We start from the raw sequence: 24,051 nt of genomic DNA, 5'->3' as shown, positions 1-24,051 counted from the left end.
CCATTGAGGTTATCTACATAAATCTCATCCCACTTTGTAATTCTTTATTTTTAAAAATTAAGTATCTACATGTTTTACCTTCCGACTGGATTGTTAGGTCCTTGAGGCCAGTAGGTGTCCTTCCCCTAGCAATATACCTTCCACACAGAATACACAACAATTTTTTTTAAAGAAATAGTTTACATTGATATAGCACTTTATTGTTTTCAAAGCACTTTTTTCACAACACCTCTCCTCTCCCCTCTACATGGGGTATCATGCCCTTACCTGAGGGTGTTCTGCCCAAAGGAAGGGAAATTTTGATGGCTGAATCCTACCTAGTTATCTTGGGGTGTGCTGGGTAGATTTCTTTCTGAAAGACCAGGCCTTAAACCCAATTGTAACTCACATGAACAACATCTTTCATTCTACTTTTCTCATGCAAATCTTTGTCAGACATATGCTACAGCCCACATTTCACAACATCTCTCCCTCTTTCCGTTATCCTTAGGTTCACTTGCAATTCTGATTTTTCTGAGATCCTGTGACAGGCAGCCACGTTGGATCACCAGAAGAATATTGGTATTAAAAAGTTGGGCTTTTTCAGAAATGGGAGGCCAGGTGCCATTAAAAGGTGTCACATAGGATCCCAAATGCACTCAACCTTTATCTCATCCTATTCAATTCTGGGCCTGGTTCATTATATATCTATAATACCTGGGTAAGCTATGCTAAGTCATTCACTAAAGTTCTACTCCACTGTCACATGACAACACGAAGGCAGCTCTCAGTTATTGAAGGCTATGTTAGTAAAGCATAAAGTTTGGTAGTCCTGCAAGGCTAAACACTCATTGCATACAAACCTGCTGAACAACTCTATCTTTTGACCTGGTATTCATAGAGAGAAGAGCCATACTAATGCTGTCCTCTATAATCACAGGACTCTGGAAGAACAGGTACCTGGTTTCATGTTTAGCAGATTCATACCTACTTCTCCCAGTACCTCATCCTCATCCAGCTAAATCCTTCCATGCTGCAGTCACTTTATTCCACTGCCCGCTGGAACTCCAGTTCCATTAGTATAAAACTTGGCTCCATTCTAGATCTCTTCTTAAGTTCTTTCCATCTTTTTGTGTTCTCATAAATCTAGCTCTCTCCTGGTCATCCTTGTCAGTGTTAGTTACTCTTCTAGTATCCCTAGACTTATTAGACAGGTAGATGAAGGATGCATGTTTCTTGCTCCCTATCACCTCTTCCAGATTCTCCATTACCATCATTCAACAATTGGTCCTTTGGGATTCACTCCATTTGTCTACAAACCTTTATACAGTCTGGTTCTAATCAGTCTTCTTACCAGCCTTCAGGTCATTTTACTTCATTTTCTAAGGTGTTGAATATCTAGTTCACAGTCTTTCCATCCCAACCCTTGCCCTCATACTTGGAGACTTCTGTATACATGTTGATATTTCCTCAAATACTCCTGACACTCAGTTCATCATCCTCCTCAATTTGCATAGTGTTATATCTTCACAACTACCCACAGAAATGGCCATATGTTGACTCTCTTGCTCACCCTGTTCATACCTGTGCCACCTCCATGATTTTGAACTCTGAAATTTCTGTTATTATAACCTCCTTTGTCTCCTCCTAAACCTGCTCTTTATGTCCTATCATCTCAAACAATGTGTCCAAACAAAACTCATCACATTCTCCCCTATCTCCTTCACAGTTCCCTATTTCTATTGAAGACAACCATCATTTTTTTGCATATGAGATTCCCAGGTCTCCCTCTCTCTCTACACACACACACACACACACACACATATAATATGTAGGTACATACACACATATGTCTAATTTCTTTCTTCTAAACTCCAGTTCAATATCACTTAATGTTTACTATGCAACTCCTGTTGGATGACCTTGGAGATCTGACCATAATATTCCCATGTTTAGAAACCTTCCAGGGTTCTCCACAGAATGATTCTAGGATAAAATACAAATTCTAGTCCCTTCCAGTTTAAGATCCTTCACAATCTATCTGTGCTGACTTTATAGCCTTATTTCATACTAATCTTCAAAAGTTCTGTTCCCTCCAAACCAGAATACTAGATGTTCTCTCAATACTCCATTTCCTGACTCCAAACATTTGCATATATTATCTCCTATACCTGGTATTCCTTATCTCTGCCTCTCAGAATCCTTTTATTCCTTCAAGACTTAGCTTGGGCTTCTCAGTGAATCTTCCTGAACCCCACAGTATCATTGTTCTCAGAATACCCCACACCAAGATTATACTTATCTTTAAAAATGTATCTTCTGAGGAGAACTTCAACCCATTGAACAGTTTGCAACTAACATAGTGCTTGACCAGAATAATACTTAATAAATACTTAATAAAACTTAATAAATGTTGACTTAGTTTTTAGAATTGAGTTGAATTGGCCAGCTGATTTCATTGCTTATCTTCCCTTTCCAAATTTTTCTTCCATAGCTTTCATTTCTTTTCCATTTTTCCTCTTCACTCCATTCATAAAAACATTTTTAAACTCTTGTTTCATCTCTTCTGAGGATTATAGTTGAGTTCATGCCCAAGCTGTATTTTTCTCTGAAGTAATGCTTATAAGTGTTTTAGATTCATTCTCTCCTGCATTTATGTCTTGAGTGTCTCTGCTACCATAATGGCTCACTTTTTTGTTTGCCCATTCTTCCAGATTTTGAACTTAACGTTAGGGCTAGGTTCTACAGCACTCCTAAGGGGAAGGTGCTGTTGCTGCTTTCTTGAAGTATTGAATGTTGTGTTATTCCAGGGTCTCAGTGACAGGCTGGGGATCTACAAGCTTTCAGTGTTCCTCTAGTGAACTGATTTAGAGCAAAGTTGGTGCTGCCCCCATGTTCTGTGCTCTGTAAGTTTCTGACCTGGGTTTGGGTCTGAGCAAGAGTAGACTGCTGCTGGACTTTGCCGTTATCAGCCAACTAAAAGCTCTGTTGGCTCAGGGCGGTAGAATTGTAGGTTCTTCTTCAGTCTTGGATGTCCTCTTTGGTTATTCTTCTGCAAATAGGGCTAGAAGTTAGAAGTGAAACTTTGCTTTGCACCTGAGGTCTGAGCCACACCACTGCTGCTCTTCAGCTAGCTTCTGAACTTCTTCCTTTCTCGAAACACTGTCCAGGGCCTCCTTACCCTAGAACATCACTGCCATGTGCACATTCCCTTTTACTCTGACCAGGATCTGTGACCTGGGACTGAGTAGTAAGAGACAAAGCTTCCAAGTGGCAGTTTTCCTAATCACAGACCCCTAGTGTGGGCCTAGGATATGGAGTACAGTGCTGGAGTACAGTCTCTCACTGGATGCTAGAGTGCTCTGAGTGTATCACAATATAGCATGCTCCTCGCCTGAGCTCATCTCCAGCATCCACAAATCTCCCTGCCTATCTCCCTATGCTGAGCTGGGCTGGACAAAGGTCTCACGTGACTTTTTTCTGGATTTCCCTATCAAGATTGGTCTTGTCCATTTTCTAGAACTGTTAGGAAGACTTTGTGGAGAGGAGCTCATTACATTGCTTCCTACCACTCTACCATCTTGGCTGTGCTTCAAGTGAAAAACTTTGTAACAGAATTATCTACAAGTGAAACGGACCATCTAAGGAGGTAGTGAGTTCTCCCTCATTGGAAGTTTCCAAGAAGAAACAGGCATTTCTGTGTTCATCGCCTTGTCAGGGATGTCATAGAAATGGTTCCTGTTTAGGTATTAGAGTAGGTGACCTTTTAGGTCCCTTCCAACTTACATTCTAATCAGTGGTCCCTGATTTGGGGACCACCTAGGAAAATTCTAAGCAGAAGGAAGTTGTCCTGGAAGGACTACCCTCTCACTATACAAAACTCAAGTTTCAGCAAACAAAACTAGTCATCTAGTCTTCAATAAATCCGAAGACTCTGTTACTGGGGTAAAACTCATTAGTTGACAAAAATTACTGAGAAAAGTGAAAAACAGTCTGGCAGAAGTTATGCTTAGAACAACACCTCAGACTATATGCTTCAAATGAATACATGACTTGGATATAAAAGGTCACGTAATAAACAAATTAGAGTTAAAAAAAGAAATTACCTTTTGGATTTGTGGATGGGGGAAGAGTTCATAATCAAACAAGGGATAGAAAGGATCACAGAAGATAAAATGGACAATTTTGATTACATAGAATTTTAAAAGTTTTGTACAAACAAAACCAAGGTAGCTAAGAATAAAAAGGAAACAGTTAATAGAAATGAAAAAGAATCTTTAGAGCAACTTTCTCTGGTAAAGGTCACGTTTCCAAGGCATATAAGGAAACGGTTCAAATTTATAAGAATAATAACCATTTTGCAACTGAGAAATGTTAAAAGGATATGAACAGTTATTTTTAAAGGGAAAAAAATCCAAGCTATCTATAGCTATATGGGGAAATACTCCAAATCACTAATAACTGGAGAAATGCAGTTTAAAGCGACTCTGAAGTTCTGCCTCATGTCTATTACATTGACAAAATCGAGGGGAAACGGTAAATGTTAATTGTTTTAGGGCTGAGGAAAAACAGTCACTTTGCTACATTACTGATAAATCTGTGGCAGCCGATGGTGTGCTGGGACCTGGAGTCAGAAAGACCCAAGTTCAAATCCAGTCTCAGACACTTAGCTATGTGATCCTGGGCAAGTCCCTTAACCTCTGTTTGCCTCAATTTCCTCAACTGTAAAATAGGGATAATAACAGCACTGACCTTGAAGGGTTGTTGTAAGTCTCAAGATATTTTAATGTGCTTAGCACAGTGCCTGACACATAGTAGGCACTATGTAAATGCTTATTCCCTTCCTGGTGAATTAGTACAGTCATTTTGGACAGCAGTTGGGAACTGTTCCAAAAAAGTTACTAAACTGTGCATACCCTTTGACCTAGATATACCACTACTGGTCCTATACCCCACAGAGACCGAAGAAAGAGAAAAAAGAGCCATATGTACAAAAGTAATAGCAATTCTTTTCATAGTAGGTAAAAATTGGAGACCAAAGGGGTGTTTTATTAGGGAATTGTTACACAAATTATGATATGTGAATGTAATAAAATACTATTATGCTCTAAGAATGAAAGATAGAGTTTCAGAGAAAGTTTGTATGAATTGATTCAGGGTGTAGGGGAAAGAGCCTGAAGAACAATCTGTACAATAACAAGACATTGTAAAAATGAACAACTTTAGAAAACTTAAGAACTATAATCAATACAACCATGATTCCACAGGAGCCAGGATGAATATATACTACCTACTTCCATATAGAGGTGATACAGAATGAAACAGATTTTTTTGGACATAACCAGTGTGGGAATTTGTTTTGCTTAGCTGTGCCTATTTGTTACAAGGGTTTTCTTTTCCTTGTTTTTCAGTGTGTGTTGAGGTGGCGGGGGGAATGGTAGCATGGAGGCGGAAAGGAAAAAAAGAACACTTTTTAGTTGAAAAAAATTAATTAAAAAAAACAAGCTTCAGTAACATTGAAACATGGGTAATTGTCATCTTTGTCATTGCCATTATCTTAGTTCAGTTCCCTTCAACAAACATTTCCTGAGTGCCTACAATCCACAGGACAAAGTTTAGATAGGACTGGCCTCTATGGATACAAAATACTATTCTATCAATCAATCAGTTTTAAACCTGTATCAGAATCTGGCCCTGCATCAAGGTAACCTGAGAGATAGAGACCTTTTCTCAGGATTCAAGGCCATTGGGTCAATGAAATTTGTGTAGGCTTCTAGGACTATATATAGAGTTCTGAGAGAAAGTCCATGGAAATAAAGTGGAGACAGTGTACACTAGGGGGTAAAAAGTTGGGTCGTCTCTATCTTGTATTCATTAGGAATTTGTAGTTACTCAGCAAGAAATTCATGCTTTTCTGATCTTTTCTTCAAAGCCTGCAAGAAGAGGCAGTTGCTAAAGCTTGCGCCACCACCCAGGTTAACAATTCAGCTGCTGCTAGAAAAGAATGACCAGAGACTACTGAGCCTAGTGACCAGGCTAGGTGGGATGATCCTTGCTGACCAAAGACAGAGTGTGTTGCTCCCACCATTCAAGAGAAGCCAGTTGCTTTTAATTGTATCATTCCTCAGGAGTTGTGTTTTCTTCTCTGCAAGTGAAAGGAATTAACACAGAAAAATATCTGGTTTAAATGGCAACTGGTTGAATCCAGTCAGCAGGTATCCACAAGTGTTCCCCATTTCCCCACTGCAATTTCTGTCCATTTCTTTGCCATTGTTTCTTTTAGTGTTGTAGCAAATATATATATTAGCATTAACATATATTAGTGACCACTGACATTTTTTTGTATATTGTTCTGTAGGTGATGGAAATTGACAACCAACAGAGTCTGGAAAAATGTCCAGAATCCATTGTGGAGGCAAGCACCCCAAGAACATCCAAAACAGGTGCTGCTATCTGCAACTACCTTCTAAGTCAGCGCAAGGTGATTAAACAAGAGAAATGAAAAGGAAAAGAGACATTTATAATCTCAATCTGAGCAGTCACTCCCTAGATGTCATATATGTATATGCGTATGCATCTGTATACATATGCATACACATATGTGTATGTATTTAATATTTGAGTGAGGGACCTAGGACAAGGCGAAGGGATAGATATAAGGGAATGCACTGAGGTGGGCTCACCTGGTTTTCTCTACTCCAAACATCAGAGCCTGTACTCCAAAAAGGATTTTACTCATCACAGATGGTATATTCAAAAATGCTACCCAATCATGAATTTATTAAGGATATCATTGTGTTAGGTACTTGGAATACAAAGACAGAAGTTAAATGTCTCTGCCTTCAAGGAACTTACATCCTTCTAGGTCAGGGAATTATAACCAGTTTCATGTCATTCACTCCTTAATCAGGTGAAACCAAAGTACCGCTTCTCAGAATAATATTTTTAAATGCATAAAATAAGATGTATAGGATTACAAAAGAAACATTGTGTGTATGTGTATACACACACACACACACATATGCATACATACAAAGTTCATGGACCACAGGTTAAGAACTCCTGTTCTAAGGAGTACAAATAAATAACAAATAAGTAAATACAAGAACATTTTTGAAAGAAAAGAGCTTTAACATAGGAAGCTCAGGAAAAATTTCTCATATGAAGGGATGCATGAGCTCGATAATGAAGGAAGCTAGAGATTCTGCATGGCAGAGATGAGAAGAAAGTACTGTATATTGTCATACAAAGGCACAGCGGTGGTTATGATATGTTACATGGGGAGTGTGGTACAAGTAGTCCAATTTGAAGGTATTTAGAGTGTGGGAAAGGGATTAATGGGAAATAAGTCTACAAAGGTTAGAGTTAAATTGTAGTGAGTGTAATACCAAGATGAGGAGGTTGTGTTATATCCTACAGGCAATTGAAAGTCACTGAACATTCTGGGGGGTGTGGGGGGAGGTAGAGTGAGGAGGTGATGTAATAAGAGCTGTGTTTTAGGAAAATTGTTTTGGCAGCAGCGTAGAGGATATAGTGGAAAGAGGAGAAGCTAGAAGTCTAGTTAGTAGGCTGTTGCAAACCCACTGGAGAAGGAAATGGCAAACCACTCCAGTATTTTTGCCAAGAAAACCCTATGGACAGCATTGGCATGCTATGGTCCACAGGGTCATGAAGAGTCAGACAACAACTGCAGAACAAGAAGAAGAAGAAGTAATAGTCTGGGTGAGAGGTAAGAGTGTCTAAATTAGGGTGGTGGCTATGTGAATAGAGAGGAGGGGATAGATGGAAGAAATGGAGTGGAAGTAGAATTGATAATTCTTGGCATTGGGTGAGTGAATAAGGAGAGGAAAGGTCAAAGACACTTCAAAGTGAACCTCGGTGACTGTAAGATTAGTGATCCCTCCAAAAGAAACAGGAAGTCTAGAGCAGAGGCAGGTGGGGGTGGGGTGGGGAGAACAATTTCTGTTTTGAACGTGTTGAGTTTAAGATGCATGTGGGACTAACCACTAATTGGGTTCTTGTGCAAGCATAATTTACTCTCTGATGAATGAATGATTGTACTGTTGAAAGAAACATATGGTTACCCCAACTAATTACATTGATTAGGCTTGAAACAACATGATATTAGATGAAAGAATGTTGCAGTGAGGGGTAGGAATGGCCTCAATGTTATAACTATGTTTCATGACTTTGCGGTAAGGTTTGGCTCTAATTTATTGATAATAACAACAAACAGTATATTAATAACTATTGTGAAGATATGTTGGTCAGGGCAGTGTTCTATAGGGAATGCATATGTTCTCCAGTGTTTAAGTTTCAATGTCCTAGCCTTAGCACTCCAGTAGAAAACAAGTTTTCAGAGCGCAGAGACTATGACAATTTTCATCTTTGTATCTGAAGTTAGCTAGGTTGACTTTGGCTCTTAAGCAGCATAGTATAAGGAGCCCTAGCTCACCCTTCATAAAAAATAACTTGTGTTACTTTAGAATATGTAGTACATGGGAGGGGAATTTTAAGTAGCATTCCCCACATTTTCTAAATGAGAAAACCAAGACTCTGGTTAAATGATTTGCCAGAATTACACAACTTAGTAAATTAAGTAGTCAGAGCCAGGATACAAATTTAAATTTCTGCTAGCATTTTTCTATTGCACCATGCTGCCTCTAGATATTTATTGTTGGTGTTGCCATTGTGACATGATGACACATACTTAGACATGATTAGAAGGGGGGAAAAAAGGAAATGAGAGGGAGCTGGTATGGTAAATGAGCAATCCTCAAAGCCTGGGTTCAAGCCTTGCTTCTGATACCTACTGACTATGTGACCCTGGGCAATCATTTAACCTCTCACTGCTCTAAGACTATAAGTTGCAGAGAATTTGCCAACCTGCACTTGTAGAGGGAGTTTCTTTGCTTGGGGCTTCCCTCTACCAGTAAAATCAAAGGTCTTTCACCATATCTAACAGGTTAAGTGACTTTTCCAAGGCCTCATGGGTGGGAAGAGCCAGGATGGGAATCTAGGTCTCCAGGCTTCAAATTCAATGTTCTATCTACTGTATTAGCAATTATTGGAAAGTCTTAAAACCCCAACTCTTGGAGTTTAATTTTATGTGAAATGTAACATGTTTTTATCTCTGGCTATATTTGCCACAGCTTATTTTAATCAACAACATACCTTTCATTTCAGCCCTGAAGCTCAATATATTCATGAGCAAACATCATGTATTTTCATAATTTATTAATGAATGCATAAGTAATACATTTAAATAAACCAGCAATATGTAAAAATTACCATCATTTCATGGCTTATATAGGTTTCATATGTTAATCCTAGAATGATAAGGAAAAACTTACTTTTCTACATCCTTCCAGTTAGTGAATGAGTATCTAAAAGTAATGAAAAATAATCCTTTTGAAACCAATTTCTGCAAGCCAGTATTTTGTAGGCTACAGAATAGGCACCCTGGTTTTCATCAGTGCTGTGTTGGTGAACTGGCACTAGGTGTCAGCAGACCACAACTACTCAAGAATTAGTGCCTCAAAGGATTTATCTGTAAGAAAAGTCTGTTATTAACAGACTGGATGGGCAACCTGACATAGTAGATAGAGAGCCAGCTTCAGATACAGGGAAGACTTGGGTATAAAAAATGTTAACAAATATGACCCTGTACATGTCATTTTACCACATAATGCCTGAGGTAATTCTCCAAGACTACCAGTTGGTGGAGGCATGTTCCTTGTTGAAAATTCCCTCCACCAATGAAATCATAGGTTCAGGCTGGGGTGGGGGAACAAAAGTGGCAGGCTCCAAATAATTGGTTAACGTTATAGCTTCAAAAAAAGGGAAATTTATCTTCTAACCTTTCCCCATTCAAAAATAAGGTAGAAAATATATTAAATATAGCTAGAAGGGATCTGAAATGCTAGGAGAAATCTTAATGTTTCCAAACAGCTCAGTCAGTGTTTGACATAATTATAAATAAAACATTCATATTCTTTAAAGGGTATAGTTTATTCTATTTTGTAAGCTCAGCCATAAGAATAGATACCAATGGTTGCTGGTATTGGGGCAAGAGTACTGAGAGGACCTGGACTCCAATCCAGGCTCTTCTGCTTCCTGTCTATGTAACTTCAGGAAAGTGATTTTGCCTCCTAGGACTTGGTTTCCTATCTATAAAATGGAAGGTTAGATAGATGACTTCTGAGGTTCCTTCTGTGTCTGGGTCTATGATCTTATATAATTGGCCCTTGTTTAGGTATAGGAGGGGAAAGTTCAGGACTTGGAGTCAGGACATTTACCACCTTTGTGACCTTGAGATGGTTACTTAATTCCTCTTGGCTTCAGTTTTCTCATTTCTAATATGGGAATAATATATTTTCAATGTTATCTCACACAATGAAAACCTTTAAAGTGCTTTGTTAATGTTATTTATTATTATTTTAATATCTACTATGTGCTAGGCCTTTAGATTGTATGCTTATTGTCAGAGGTCTAAGTTTGCTCACATCAGATGCAAAATAAAAACCAATATAGTCAGTTTCTCTCCAAGAGCTTATGTTCTACTGGAGTGAGGGATGGCTGGGGCGGGGAGAGGAGGACTGTTTGGGGGATGGAAAAGTGGACTAAGGCTAAGATATACTGAAACTTAAACACTAAAGTGTGACTTCAGTATATTCATATATTTACATAAACTTGGCCTCTGTCACATCAGCAAAGAGTTTATTGGTTAAGTTCCTCTTGAAAGTAGACCATACCAAGCTCAAGATGCCATTTTGATTGTGACAGAATGGTCAGTGCTTTAATATCAATTGAGTCTGAGCAAAAGCAAAGCCTCAAACAGTAATGATCAGAGACTTGAGAAGAAGCTATATCGTGAGACACCATCCTAAGGATGGTAATATTATTCTGAGTAGTTTAAGATGTTAGGCTAGGCATTCTCTATTGTATATCTCAAGGAACTTGGATCATTTCCATTGTATGATGTGGGAATCAGAGTAAAGCTTTCATTTCTCTGTTAAGGAATCACGTGATTAAACAAATTATGTAAAATAACAGGATTATAGTGCATATGTTGATTGAAATAAATGAAAGCAATTTGACCAAATCATTAAGTGTTTTGCCTTTCTTTGGAGGGTGTGTTATTAATTGTGGCTCTTCTTTTTTCACATAATGCCTCAAGTACCTGTACTCAACAACCCTAAGTAATTTCAATCAAGACTTCTGAAAAGGTAAAATTTACTTCTTCAATACTTGGAAAGATCCATGTTTTCATGTGGGCATACTTTCCAGCGACATATCACCTCCATGTTTTAGTAGATGAAAAAAATGAAATTTCATAGGAATAAATGTAAAGTTCTACACTTAGATTTTTAAAATCAGTTGTATAAATATGAGGTGACTGAAATTTAGCCATTCATTAAAAAAAAAGACCTATTTCCTATATATTTGTCAAATGAGACCTTTATTGAAGAAACTTGCTGTAAAATGTATTTCCCAGTTTCCTGCTTTCTTTCTAATTTTGTCTGCATTAGTTTTGTTTGTACTAAAAATTTTTAACTTCATGTAATCAAAACTATCCATGGTATTTTATTTGCTATGGCACTGAATAGGCACATTAATTTAGAGAATGTTGTAATTTTTGTTATATAGTCTTGGCCTATCCATTAGCAATTAATATTTTTCCAACTGTTCAGATTTGTATTTCTGTGAAAAATGTTTTGTAATTGTGTTCTATTGGGTGTCTTCGCAGATAGATTCCCAAGTATTTTATACTGTCTACAGTTATTTTAAATGGATTATATCTTTCTATCTCTTACTGCTGGGTTTTGTTGATGCTATATAGAAATGCTGATGATTTATATGGATTTATTTTATATCCTGCAACTCTGTTAAAGTTAATTGTTTTAATTAGTTTTTATTCAGTTCTGTTGGGTTCTCTAAATATACCATGACATCATCAGCAAAAAGTGATAGTTTTATTACCTCATTGCCTATTCTGATTCCTTCAATTTCTTCTTTCATTGCTACTGCTAACATTTCTAGTACAATATTGAATAATAGTAGTGATAATGGTCATCTTTGCTTCACTCCTGATCTTATTGGGAAAGCTTCTAGTTTATCCCCATTATAGATAATGCTTACTCTTGGTTTTAGACAGATACTACTTTTCATTTCAAGAAAAGCTCCACCTATTCCTCTGATTTCTAGTGTTTTTAAGAGGAATGGGTGTGTTATCTTAATCAAAAGTTTTTTCTGCATCTATTATATAATTATATGATTTTTGTTGTAATAGTTGTTGACGAGGTCTGTTATGCTTATAGTTTTCTTCATATTGAGCCATGCATTTCTAGTATAAATCCAATATATTGTATGATCTCATAATATATCGCTATAGTCCCTTTGCTAGTATTTTTAAAAAATTTTGCATCAATATTAATTAGGGAAATTGGTCTATAGTTTTCTTTCTCTGTTTTTTCTCTTCCTAGTATAAGTGTCAAAACCGTATTTGTGTCATAGAAGGAATTTGGTAACATTCCTTCACCTATTTTTGAAAATAGTTTAAATGTTGGAATAGTTGGAATTAATTGTTCTTTGAATATTTGGAATTTGCTTGTTAATCCATCTAGCCCTAGGGATTTTTTTCTTAGGGAGCTAATTTATGACTTAATCATTTTTTTTTTCTAAGAAGTTTATTTAACTATTCTATTTCCTCTTCTGTTAATTTGGGCAATTTATATTTTTGTAAATATTCATTCATTTCACTTAGATTGCCTGTGTTACTGGTACATAATTGGACAAAATAACTCCTAAAAATTGCTTTAACTTCATCTTCATAGGTGGCACATTTACCCTTTTCATTTTTGATACTGGTAATTTGGTTTATACTTTTTCTTTTTTTATTAGTGAAGTTAACCAATGGTTTGTCTATTTATTTTTTTTCATAAAATCAGCTTCTAGTTTCACTTATTAGTTCAATTTTTCTTTACTTAAAATTTTATTAATCTCTCCTTTGATTTTCTGGATTTCTATGTTGGTATTTAATTGGGGAGGAGGTTAATTTGTTCTTTTTCTTTTTTTTTTTAGTTACATGGCCAATTCATTTATCTGCTTTCTTTCTTTTATTGATTTCAGTGTTTAGAGATATAAACTTCCCCTAAGTACTACTTTGGCTGCATCCCACAAATTTTGGCATGTTGTCTCATTTTTGTCATTATCTTTAATGAAATTATTGATTATTTCTATTATTTGTTTTTTGACCTGCTCATTCTTTATCATTAGATTATTCAGCTTCCAATTATTTTTTTTAATCTATGCTTCCATGTACCTTCATTGAATGTAATTTTCATTGCATTATGGTCTGAAAAGAGTTCATTTTATATTTCTGCTTTTCTGCATTTGGTTGTGAGGTTTTTATGACCTAATACATGGCTAATTTTTGTGAAGGTGCCATATACATTTGAGAGGAAGGTATATTCCTTTCTTTTCTTATTCAGTAAACTTCAGAGATCTATCATATCTAACTTTTCTAAAATTCTATTTAATTCCTTAACTTCTTTGTTATTTATTTTATGGTCAGATTTATCTAGATCTGAGAGGGATAAATTGAAGTCCCCCACTAGTATAGTTGTACTATCTGTTTCCTTCTCCAATTAACTTAACATTTCCTTCAAGAAATGCCATTTAGTTCATATATGTTTAATATTATATTACTTCATTGTCTATGGTACCTTTTGGCAAAATGTAGTTTCCCTAATTTTCTCTTTTAACTTGGCCTGTTTTTGCTTTTTCTTTGAGATCATGATTGCTACCCCTGCCTTTTTTACTTGAACTGAAGCATAATAGATTCTGCTCCAGACATTTATTTTAACTCTACATGTGGCTTTCTATTTCAAGTGTGTCTCTTGTAAGCAACATATTTCTACCTGATTTCTAATCCATCCTGCTATACACTTTTTTTGTGAGTAAATTTACTCCATTTGTATTCACAGTTATTGATTTGCTAGTTGTGTATTTCTCTTCATCCTATTTTCTTCCTTCCCTTTGTTTTCACCCTGACCCCTCCTCAAAAGTCTGTTTTGCTTCTGACCACTACTTCCCTTAATCTGCCTTCCCTCTTACCATTTCCCCTTTCTTTTGTCCCCTTCCCCTCCTACTTTGAGTAAGATGAATTTCTATACCCAACTGTATATGTGTGTGTCTATGTGTGTATGTATTTTTTCTTTCCTCTTTAAACCAGTACAAAGGAAAATGAGGTTCAGACATTACCCACCCCCACTATTTTCCTCTCCATTATAAAAATTTTTCCTTGGGTACTTCTTTATGTGAGATACTGAGAAAGTTCTGGCAATGTGTGCATCAATCTCATCATCTATGTGTATGTGCCTGGAAAATATACTGCCAAAGTAAGTGAACTTTATCCACAGGAGTCAAAATGTCTCCATTTGCTGTAACTGATGTTTTCACCTATGGATGATGTGGCACTGGCTATTGGAGAACCCCTGTTTTCTAGGTGTTAATTGTTAAGCCAAAATTGGCACAAGCAGTGGAGAATCGATCCATACTTTGTTGCATCTCAGTCTCAGAGGCTGCATTGAGTGCACAATCACCTGTGAACAAAAAGTCACACACCCATTTTCCCTCCACTTTAGTCTTTGCTTGTAGCCTTTTCAAGTTAAATAATTTACTGAAGGAAAGTGTGGAAGAGAAAGGGTATTAGACTGTCTACCAAACTGAAGGTCTACCAACCTGTTGTACTGACCTCATTGTTTATGCCTGTGAAATATGGACAGTATACCAGAACCATTCCAGGAAACTTAATTGCTTCCATTTGAATTGTCTTAGGAAGAGTCTGAAGATCACCTGTCAAGATAAGGTACAGGACACTGAAGTCCTTTCTTGAGCTGAACTGCCAAGCATTCAAACTCTACCACAAGAGAGTGCAACTCAGATGGGCTGGCCACATTGTTCAAATACCAAAAGTACATTTCCCTAAAGGGAACTCACACAAGACAAGTGCTCACATGGAGGACAGAAGAAGCCTATAAAGACACTCTCAAGGTCTCTTGGAAGAACTTTATCAGTTATGAGACATGGGAGACACTGGCACAGGAGAACCCAGCATGGTGTACCCACATCAAAGAAGGTGTTGCTCTCTCTGAGCAAAGCAGAACTGCAGTAGTTCAAAAGATATGAGATGCACAAATTTAGAGATGTCTGAACTCTAAATGTTCATACGCACTATTAGTGCCTGACCTGTGGTTGAGTCTTCTAAGCTCGCATTGGTCTGATCAGCCACAGTCAGACACATTGTTCCTTGACCCCAACATAGGGATGTCATTTTGGACCTCTTCAAGAACAAAGGACAACAACCAACCAACCAACTGACCTATGTGAGATAATTTTTCCTATTCTTCCTTTCCCTATTCTCATCTCCCAGTGCATCCCTCTTTCTCACCTTTCCATTTTTCTTTTGAGATCATCTTAACATAATAGACTCATGCCCACCGTCTCTGTCTAAGTAGACTCCTTCTAACTGCCCTAATTGTGATAAAGTTCTTAGGATTCACATGTATCATCTTCCCATTCAAGAATGTAAGCAGTTTAATTTTATTAAGGTCTTTATGATTTCTCCTTCATGTTTACCTTTTTATTCCTCTCTTGAGTCTTGTGTTTGAATGTCAAATTTTTTTTTACAGCCCTGGTCTTTTAAATCAAGAATGCTTGGAAGACTCTGTTTCCTTAAATTTCCATTTTTCCCCCTGTAGGATTACACTCAGTTTTGCTGGGTAGGTTATTCTTTGTTGTAATCTTAGCTTCTTTGCCTTCCAAAATGTTATATTCCAAGTCCCTCATTCCTTTGAGTAGTAGCTGCTAAATTTTGTGTAATCCTTATTGTGGCTCCATGATATTTGAATTGTTTGTTTCTAGTTGCTTTCGATATTTTCTTTTTGACCTGGGAACTCTGGAATTTGGCTATAATATAACTGACAGTTTTCATTTTGGGATTTCTTTCAGGAGGTGAGTAGTGAATACTTTCCATTTCTATTTTTACCTCTGGTTCTAGAATATCAGGGCAGTTTTCCTTGATAACTTCTTGAAATATAATGCTTAGGTTCTTTTTTTGATCATAGCTTCCAGGTAGTTTGATAATTCTTAAATTACCTCTCCTTGATCTATTTTTCAGGTCAGTTGTTTTTCCTATGAGATATTTCACATTTTCTTCTATTTTTTTCATCTTTTGGACTTTGTTTTATTGTTTCATGAAGTCATTAGCTTCCACTTGACCAATTCTAATTTTTAAGGAGTTATTTTCTTCAACAAAATTGTGTACCTCTTTTACCATTTAGCCAATTATGATTTTTGAGAAGTTATTTTCTTTTTTTTCTTTACCAAGCTCCTAATTCTTTTTTCATAATTTTCTTGTATTGCTCTTATTTATTTTCCAAACTTTCCCACTACTATTCTTACTTGATGTTTAAAATCTTTTATTTTTTGCCCTTTTTATATTTTTTTCTTTAGCTCTTCTGGGAATTTTTATTGGGCTTGTGTTCAATCTACATTTTTCTTTGAGGTTTTGCTTGTAGATGTTTTTAACTCATGGTCTTCTTCTGAGTTTGTGTCTGGAACTTCCATGTCACCATAGTAGCTTTTTATAGTCAGATTCTTTGTTGTTGTTGTTGTTGTTGTTGTTTGCCTATTTTCCCAGCCTATTTCTTGACTTTGGACTTTATATTAGAGTTAGACTCTGCTTACCTCTAAGGTTTGATGATTGTCCCAAGCTTAAGACTTTTTGCCCTGCTGTTTTCATAGCCTGTTAGTTTTTGGTGCTTTCAAGGTAGTGTATTCAGGGAGAGGTATGGTCACTGCTGTCCTGGTCTATGCTTTGGTACTTACCCAAAGTACCAAAGGTAGGGCCCCTGCTCCCTCTTAAACAACTCCTCCCTGCCCTGATATTGCAACCCATACTCAAGTAGAACCCCTACTTTCTTCTGACCACAAGTGCTCCTCACCACCCTGGGCCCAGAACTAGGTTATGGGCAATAGGGTTGCAAAATGACATCCAGTCCTGTGCCAGCACAGTGTTGTCTTTGTGACCAGATATTCAATCCCTCACCATGTCTAGGTGCTGCTCAGTAGAGCTGCTGCTTCTGTCTCTGCCTCTAAGACCCATAGCTGGTGTTGTTTCTAGCTCACTGTGTTCCTGACCAGCCTCAACCCCAGTGTCTACATGTCTCTCTTTCTGACCTCTTAAGTTGTCCTTGGCTGGAAAAATGATTCACTTTGACTTTTTGTTGGTTGTGCCACTTAGAATTCATTTTGATACTTTTAAAAAAGTTGTTTAGAGAGGAATGCTAATAAAGATCCCTTTACTCTGCCATCTTGGCCCTGCCCCTCCCTTTAAGTATGCTTTTGGTGATGGGCTCTATACATATTCCTGAAGGTCAGCCTGCTGTCAGAAAGGTGCATTACCAGGTTGGCCACAGGGTAATGAAATTCCAGCTTACACCAGCTCTCAGGAAACATCTAATAAGTTAGAGAGAAATTGCTACTCTGTCAGTAGCAAACCTCCATCTCATTAAAGCATTACTATAAATAGAGAGAACTGAATTGAACGAATGGACTGGAAGACATGCATAGAATGGGTTGTCCTAGGAAACAGGGCATTCCCCTGCATTGGAGGTCTCTTCAGGTGGAGGCTCAATTGTCAATGAAAGGGATTTGTGTTTTAATTAATGGGTTGAACTAGGTGATTTCTGAAGTTCCTTTCAACACTGCCACCCTAGAGGATCTTGAATACCAACATAAACATCTTATATTATAGGCAGTAGGAAGCCACTAAAGACTTTTGAGCAGGTAGAATAATGAAAGAGTTGTTCTCAACAAAATTTGTTTGTAAAGTCTATTTAACCCATAACAAAACTGAAATAAAAGTTTCAACTTTATTTAAATAGATATCAAAGATATCTGTTTAAACACCAGATGGCACCATTAGACGCTTCCTTCAGAGTACCTGCCTTCCCCTGATGAGTAAGTGCCATGCTCTCTGTAGTTACTAGGGAGTCATGTATCTTCTATCCCTCAGCTTTGCCTCTCTCTATAGGGCAGCAACACTCCTTGTCTAGGAGTGTGTGGATTTGTGCGTCTAACAAGGTGAGTATCTCTCTAACCTCATTCTCAGAGCAAAAATGGCTTTATTCCAACTTTGGAGTTTCATCACTCTAGGGGGCACTCTGAGGACTGGGGCAAGGAGAAGTGTCTAATGTGACCAGCTCAAATGCCCCTTGATTCTGTTTCCCCTTACTGTTAACTGCAGTAAATAGTGTTCCTGTTCCATTTATCCACTTAATCTCAACCAGCTTTTACAAAGATGTTTATTTCAAAGATATACAATAGCAAAAGTATACAATAACATTCTCCTCCCTAATGCCCTTGGGGGGGGGGTACAGTTTCCCCTATACTACTTCAGTCTCTGGGGAGAGTGGACTCAGATTTAATAATTTCTACATAGCTTGATCCTACCAAGTTTATGCCCACATTTAGCATGACTGCTAGATAAATCCTTGTTCTCCACTCCTGAAGGGCTGGGTCCTGAAGCTCATTCCCTAGGGTCACTCCTTACTTCTCAGGGCATCTATGGTGGACATGTGGCAAAACCCAGCATTGAATTGGAATCCTCCCAGAATCTCAGCCTTACTTGCTCCCAGATACTAGAGATTTGCTCTCCCTTGACCTTCTGAAACAAGGTCTGAGCCTTCTTCACCTAAAAAGAAAGAACAAACAGCAAGGCAAAAGACCAAGGTTCATTTTCTTAGAATAAGTGAGGATAAGAGGGGAGAAGGCAAGGCCTAAGGCCTCTCCCCTTGGGGCAATGACTCTGATTGGCTGAGCAGAAAATGACTGAGGCTCTGGTCAGCTGGTTCCTTCTGAAGACACCTCCACTTCTGGGTACATAGCCAGTTGAAAGGGCTCATCTTTGTCATTTAGTTAGCAGATTGGGACCAGGTACAGAATGTCTACAAGTGGCACTTTCATCACTCAACATCGTGACTTTTGGAAGCATGTTCCCCATCCCCGAAGTGGAGAGTAATGTGAGGCATTCTGGGTTAAGAGAACTTAACACTGAGCTCCCATACACCAACTAACCCCACTGCCTTTTAACTATGCTCTGTGTTCAGTGATTGCCAGTCACTTTACATTGGCATAGTGGAATTGATCCCCCTAGGGTAATAAACTCACATACTGTATACGACATTTTTTACCCTTAACATAAAATGGATAAGAATAAACCACACTTAACATCAAGGTGATGTTAATGTGTAATGAACATGAAATCTTAAAATGAGCATTACTCCTCCAAACTACCTCAGAAGCTAGCCTGCCTCCCCCTGCACGGACATAAGTTTGACCTGAATCCAGGAGTTCTAGGCAATGTACACTTCAAGTCTCCCTTGAACAGGCAAAAGAACTATGATAACAGTTCTCAAAGGCTATTTGATTCACACTCCCCAAAGGACTGGCCAGGAGATTCTGGCACAGAAACAATGGAATCAAGGTCAGCTCATGGGAGTTTGAATGTGAGATCTGGAATGAAAAAGAATTCAGAAGGGGTTTGTCTAGTCACTGCTGGGACCTACTACTTTTTTCTGGCCAAAGTTAATCTATCCTGGAGCAGAATGAATAGAATCAGCACTCAGCCCAGGCAAGTATCAATGCCTGTATCCTTCATTTTTAAAAATTCAGTTTTATTTTCAGTTTCAAATTCCCTCCTTCTCTCCTCACTCACTGAGAAAGCAAGTAAAATAAATCCTTTACAGATATGTGTGGTGAGCCTGCAATATCCATTTTACTCTGAGTGTGGTATCACCCTACTGCTTTATTTCTGCGCCCATTCCCAGCCTCATTCCCCACCGCCCTCATGTACAGCTAGGGGAATGGTGACAGAGTGAGAAAGGTGCTGTAGCTATAATTAAAATAATCACAAAACAATGCTTTTGAAATACTCATTAAAAAAGAAAAGAGATACCAAGTGGAACTATTGGCCCAAAGCAACTAGGTTAAGTGGATAGGGGCAAAGTAGTATGAAACCATCTGTTTATCTATACAGGAAGTTCACAGTTGAAGTGTTCCCAATTCAAGGAGGAACTGAACTATGGCTGTCCCATTTTCTATTTATGATTTGGTGTAATAAATCATGTCCCAGTACCTGTGACTGAGCACTCCTTTCCTAGGGATAAAGATGTTGAGCTTGGTCTCTGAGGATCATGTAAGCTGAATCTGTGATACCTATGTGGGTGTGGGTAGTTGCAGGTAGGGAGGATGTTCTATGTTTTGCCCATGTTGGTTATGTCCATATGGATTTGTCTAGATGTGACTCTCAGGGAGGTATGATTAGAGATACCTCTAGAGTCTTCTCCATTTATCTTTCTCCAAGGGTTCCTGCCAGGAGAGGAAGTAGGAGGTTGGGGCCAGAGGTGAGCCACTCTGCTCTCCTCAGAGAAGGGATACCAAGCTAGAATTATATCTGTCTGCTTCCCTAAATATTGTTAGCCTTAGGGAGACATTTTTAATACTATTTTATTTTCCCTCCATTACATTTAAAAACATTTTAACATTCATTTATTAACATTTTGAGTTCCAAATTCTCTCCCTTTCTCTTTCCCCCTACCTTGGATGGGAGGCAATTTGATGTTAGTTATGCATGTGCAATCATGCAAAACATATTTCCATATCAGTCATGTTGTGAAGGAAGAAACAGACAACACACATACACACACACACACGTGAAAAATAGTATGCTTCAATCTGCATTCAGACACCATTCTCTGGAGGTGGATAGCATTTTTCGTCATGACTCCTTTGGAATTGTTTTGAATCACTGTATTGCTGAAAATAAAGTCATTCACAGTTGATCATCATGCAATATTGCTGTTACTATGTACAATATTCTCCTGGTTCTGGTCACTTCACTTTGCATCAGTTCATGTAAGTCTTCTTAGGTTTTTCTAAAGTCATCCTGCTCATCATATTACATTATAATCATATACCACTTGTTCAGCCATTCCCCAATTAATGGACATCCCCTTAATTTCCAATTCTTTGCCACAGCAAAAAGAGCTGCTATAAACATTTTTGTACAATTAGGTTCTTTTTCCCTTTTAAAAAAATCTCTTTGGGATACAGACCTAGTAGGGGTAATGCTAGATCAAAGGGTATGCACATTTTATAGCCCTTTGGGCGTGGTTCCAAATTGCTCTCCAAAATGGTTCGATCAGTTCACAATTCCACCAACAGTGCATTAGTGTCCCAATTTTCCCATATCCCCTCCAACATTTATCATTTTCCTTTTCTGTCATATTAGTCAGTCTGATAGGTGATACCTCAGAGTTGTTTCAATTTGCATTTCTCAAATCAATAGTGATTTACAGCATTTTTCACATGACTGTAGATAGCTTTGATTTCTTCGTCTGAAAACTGCCTGTTCATATCCTTTGGCCATTTATCAATTGTATTCTTATAAATTTGACTCCATTGTCTATATATTTAAGAAATGAGGCCTTTATAAGATACTTACTATAATTTTTTCCCCAGTTTTCTGCTTTCCTTCTAATCTTGGCTGCATTGGTTTTGTTTCTGCAAAAACGTTTTAATATAATCAAAATTATCCATTTTATATCTCGTAATGCTCTCTATCTCTTGTTTGGTCATAAATTTTTACCTTCTCCATAGATTGATAGGTGAATTATTCCTTGCTCTCCTAATTTGTTTATGGTATCATCCTTTATATTTAAACAATGTAGCCATTTTGACCTTATCTTGACGTATGGTGTAAGATGTTGGTCTATACCTAGTTTCTGCCAAACTGTTTTCCAATTTTTCCAGCAGTTTTTGTCAAGTAGTGAGTTCTTATCCCAGCCAGTGCTGGATTATTTTTTGTTTCTTTGTTTGGTTGGGTTTTTTTCTTTTTCTTTTTTTGTGAGGCAATTGGGGTTAAGTGACTTGCCCAGAGTCATACAGCTATTAAGCATCAAGTGTGTGAGACTGGATTTGAACTTAGGTCTTCCTGACTCCAGGGCCAGTGCTTTATCCACTGCACCACCTAGCTGCCCCCAGATTGTTTTGATGATTACATTTTGATAATACAGTTTGAGATCTGATATAGTTAGGCCATCTTCCTTCACATTTTTCTTCATTAATTTTAAGGGAGTTACTTTTAAGGTGCAAGTTCAGCTCCTGATCACTATCCTTTAACGAGAAAGGAGTTTTCCAAGCTACATATCAAAGATTGACTTTCCCCAGAAATGCCAGTTCCACAATGAACACGTCTAGCAAATAAACCCGTTTATTATCCAAGCCAATAGCAAACAGAAATCAGAGAAGGTATACAGATGAGTGTACACCAGATAATATATATATATATAGTGAATGAGCTTTCCTCCTGAGAGGAAGATATCTTAGCTCAATTGAAAGAAAGAGAGTTTCAGATCTTACCCAAAGGAAAGTTCTCTGAAGTTTCTAATGTGGCAGGCTGGGGGTAGGGACATGATCAAGGTGCCAGCTCCTCTACATGTCACCTTCTTTCTGGAATCTTTCTCTCCTTCAGGGACCTCTTCTTGAAGAGAATCTGGGACTCTTAGTCTTCTCTCCTGAAACTGGAAGTCAGGATACCAAGATGTCTCTTCTCCCTCAAGCTGTCAACAACCCTGGCAGTAAATTAGTCTCCACCAACGAATAAAGTTTTATGCAAGCGTTATACATATTATTATTCCACTTTTTGATATATAGGATGATAGATTTAGAGCTGTAAACTGAGTTTCAAAGATGTTGAATGACTTGCACATGTGGTGAGTGGCAGAGCAGGGATTTGAAAACAAGTCTAGAACAATTTCCTCTGGACGAGGGTCCCAAAGCAATGAAGGACCCAACTTTGGACCCACACATAGCCAACACACATAGACATTTCACGTAAACTTCTGACTGCTTATCACAGAATTCTGGAAGCCAGGATACTCAGAACCAATATAGAGGGAAACCTGAAAGAAAAACAGATGAGTCACCAAGTCACAGAAGAGTCTCTGAAAGCTCCTTGGAGCTCTCGTCTCTTCACTCCCACACATTCACATGCTACATAGTGAATGTTGACACAAATTGGTTGGTTTGACATCTGTATGCTAGTGGTATATATTCCTCTCCAGGATGCTCTCCTGATTCTCCCAGACTTTTTCCATGAGGCCCCTACACTGGGTGCCTCCATCTTTTTCCCTCTCCCCCTTTTCCCCTACTGCTTTTCAGCTCCACTTTATGAGTTGTCTTCCCTCATTAGAATATAAACTCCATGAGGACAGGGAATTTTTTTTTCTCTGCTTGTATTTATATTCCCAGCACTTGTGCCTGACATATAATAAACACTCTATAAATATTTATTAACTTGACATGCTGTTTGTCTAACCAATAATTAGCCAAACTAAATAATTAGTGGCATTTATAAAGTGCTTTAAAGTTTATAAAATGCTTTTAAATTATCTAATCTTCACAGTGACTCTGTGAGGCAAATGCTATAGGTGTTGTTATTTCCATTTTACAGTTGAGGATATAACCTATAATCCCAAATATGGGCCAGCCTCATAACCCTTGATTATGGGCTTCGGTGGGCTAGGCTCAAAACTGGGGACTTCTTAATATGAATCTCTTAAACTCCTGCCCCCACCTAGTGTTTCCCTTGGGAACATCAGAATTTGCTTCTAACCAAAGGGAAAAGGACCTTCAGCTTCCAAAAACAAACAAACTACCCTCAAGTTAACAAAACTGTGACTATAGTAAAGACTGTATGCTAAACAAAAATCACAAAAGACTCATGCTTGAGTGAACAGCCAAAACGACTCTCCTTCCTTCCCTGGTAAGCCCTGGTTCACAAGGACCCATGCTTAGGGGTGATACTGAAGATAACAAGAGAGTTGACCCTTCTCCCCTGTCTGCAAAACCCAAATAACTCAGAGTACCAACAAAGATCACAGTCTGGGTTTGCTCTCCCACATCTTGATTCTGTCTCTGCTCCCTGACTCTAGGTCCTGCTAG

At 37.9% G+C, this 24,051-nt stretch overlaps 1 long non-coding RNA gene across 2 annotated transcripts; it reads left to right on the top strand.

The window, feature by feature from the left end:
• Positions 1 to 25: 25 nt before the first annotated feature.
• Positions 26 to 23,240, top strand: LOC110219009 (uncharacterized). Of its 2 annotated transcripts, none has more exons than XR_002327484.2 (5): positions 26 to 561; positions 5,912 to 6,194; positions 6,338 to 6,460; positions 11,159 to 11,207; positions 22,580 to 23,240. It is a non-coding gene; the product is annotated as an uncharacterized LOC110219009 (long non-coding RNA). The 2 variants fall into 2 exon arrangements; XR_002327483.2 differs by lacking the exon at positions 22,580 to 23,240 and adding an exon at positions 14,821 to 15,869.
• The last annotated feature ends 811 nt before the right edge of the window (positions 23,241 to 24,051 follow it).

The sequence above is a fragment of the Phascolarctos cinereus genome, unplaced genomic scaffold (genome assembly GCF_003287225.1).
Source record: "Phascolarctos cinereus isolate Bilbo 61053 unplaced genomic scaffold, phaCin_HiC Scaffold_4;HRSCAF=312, whole genome shotgun sequence".
In the NCBI taxonomy this organism is placed as follows: domain Eukaryota; kingdom Metazoa; phylum Chordata; class Mammalia; order Diprotodontia; family Phascolarctidae; genus Phascolarctos; species Phascolarctos cinereus.
The sequence above is the reverse complement of the archived record's forward strand: the minus strand, read 5'-3'. Positions and strand labels throughout refer to the sequence as shown.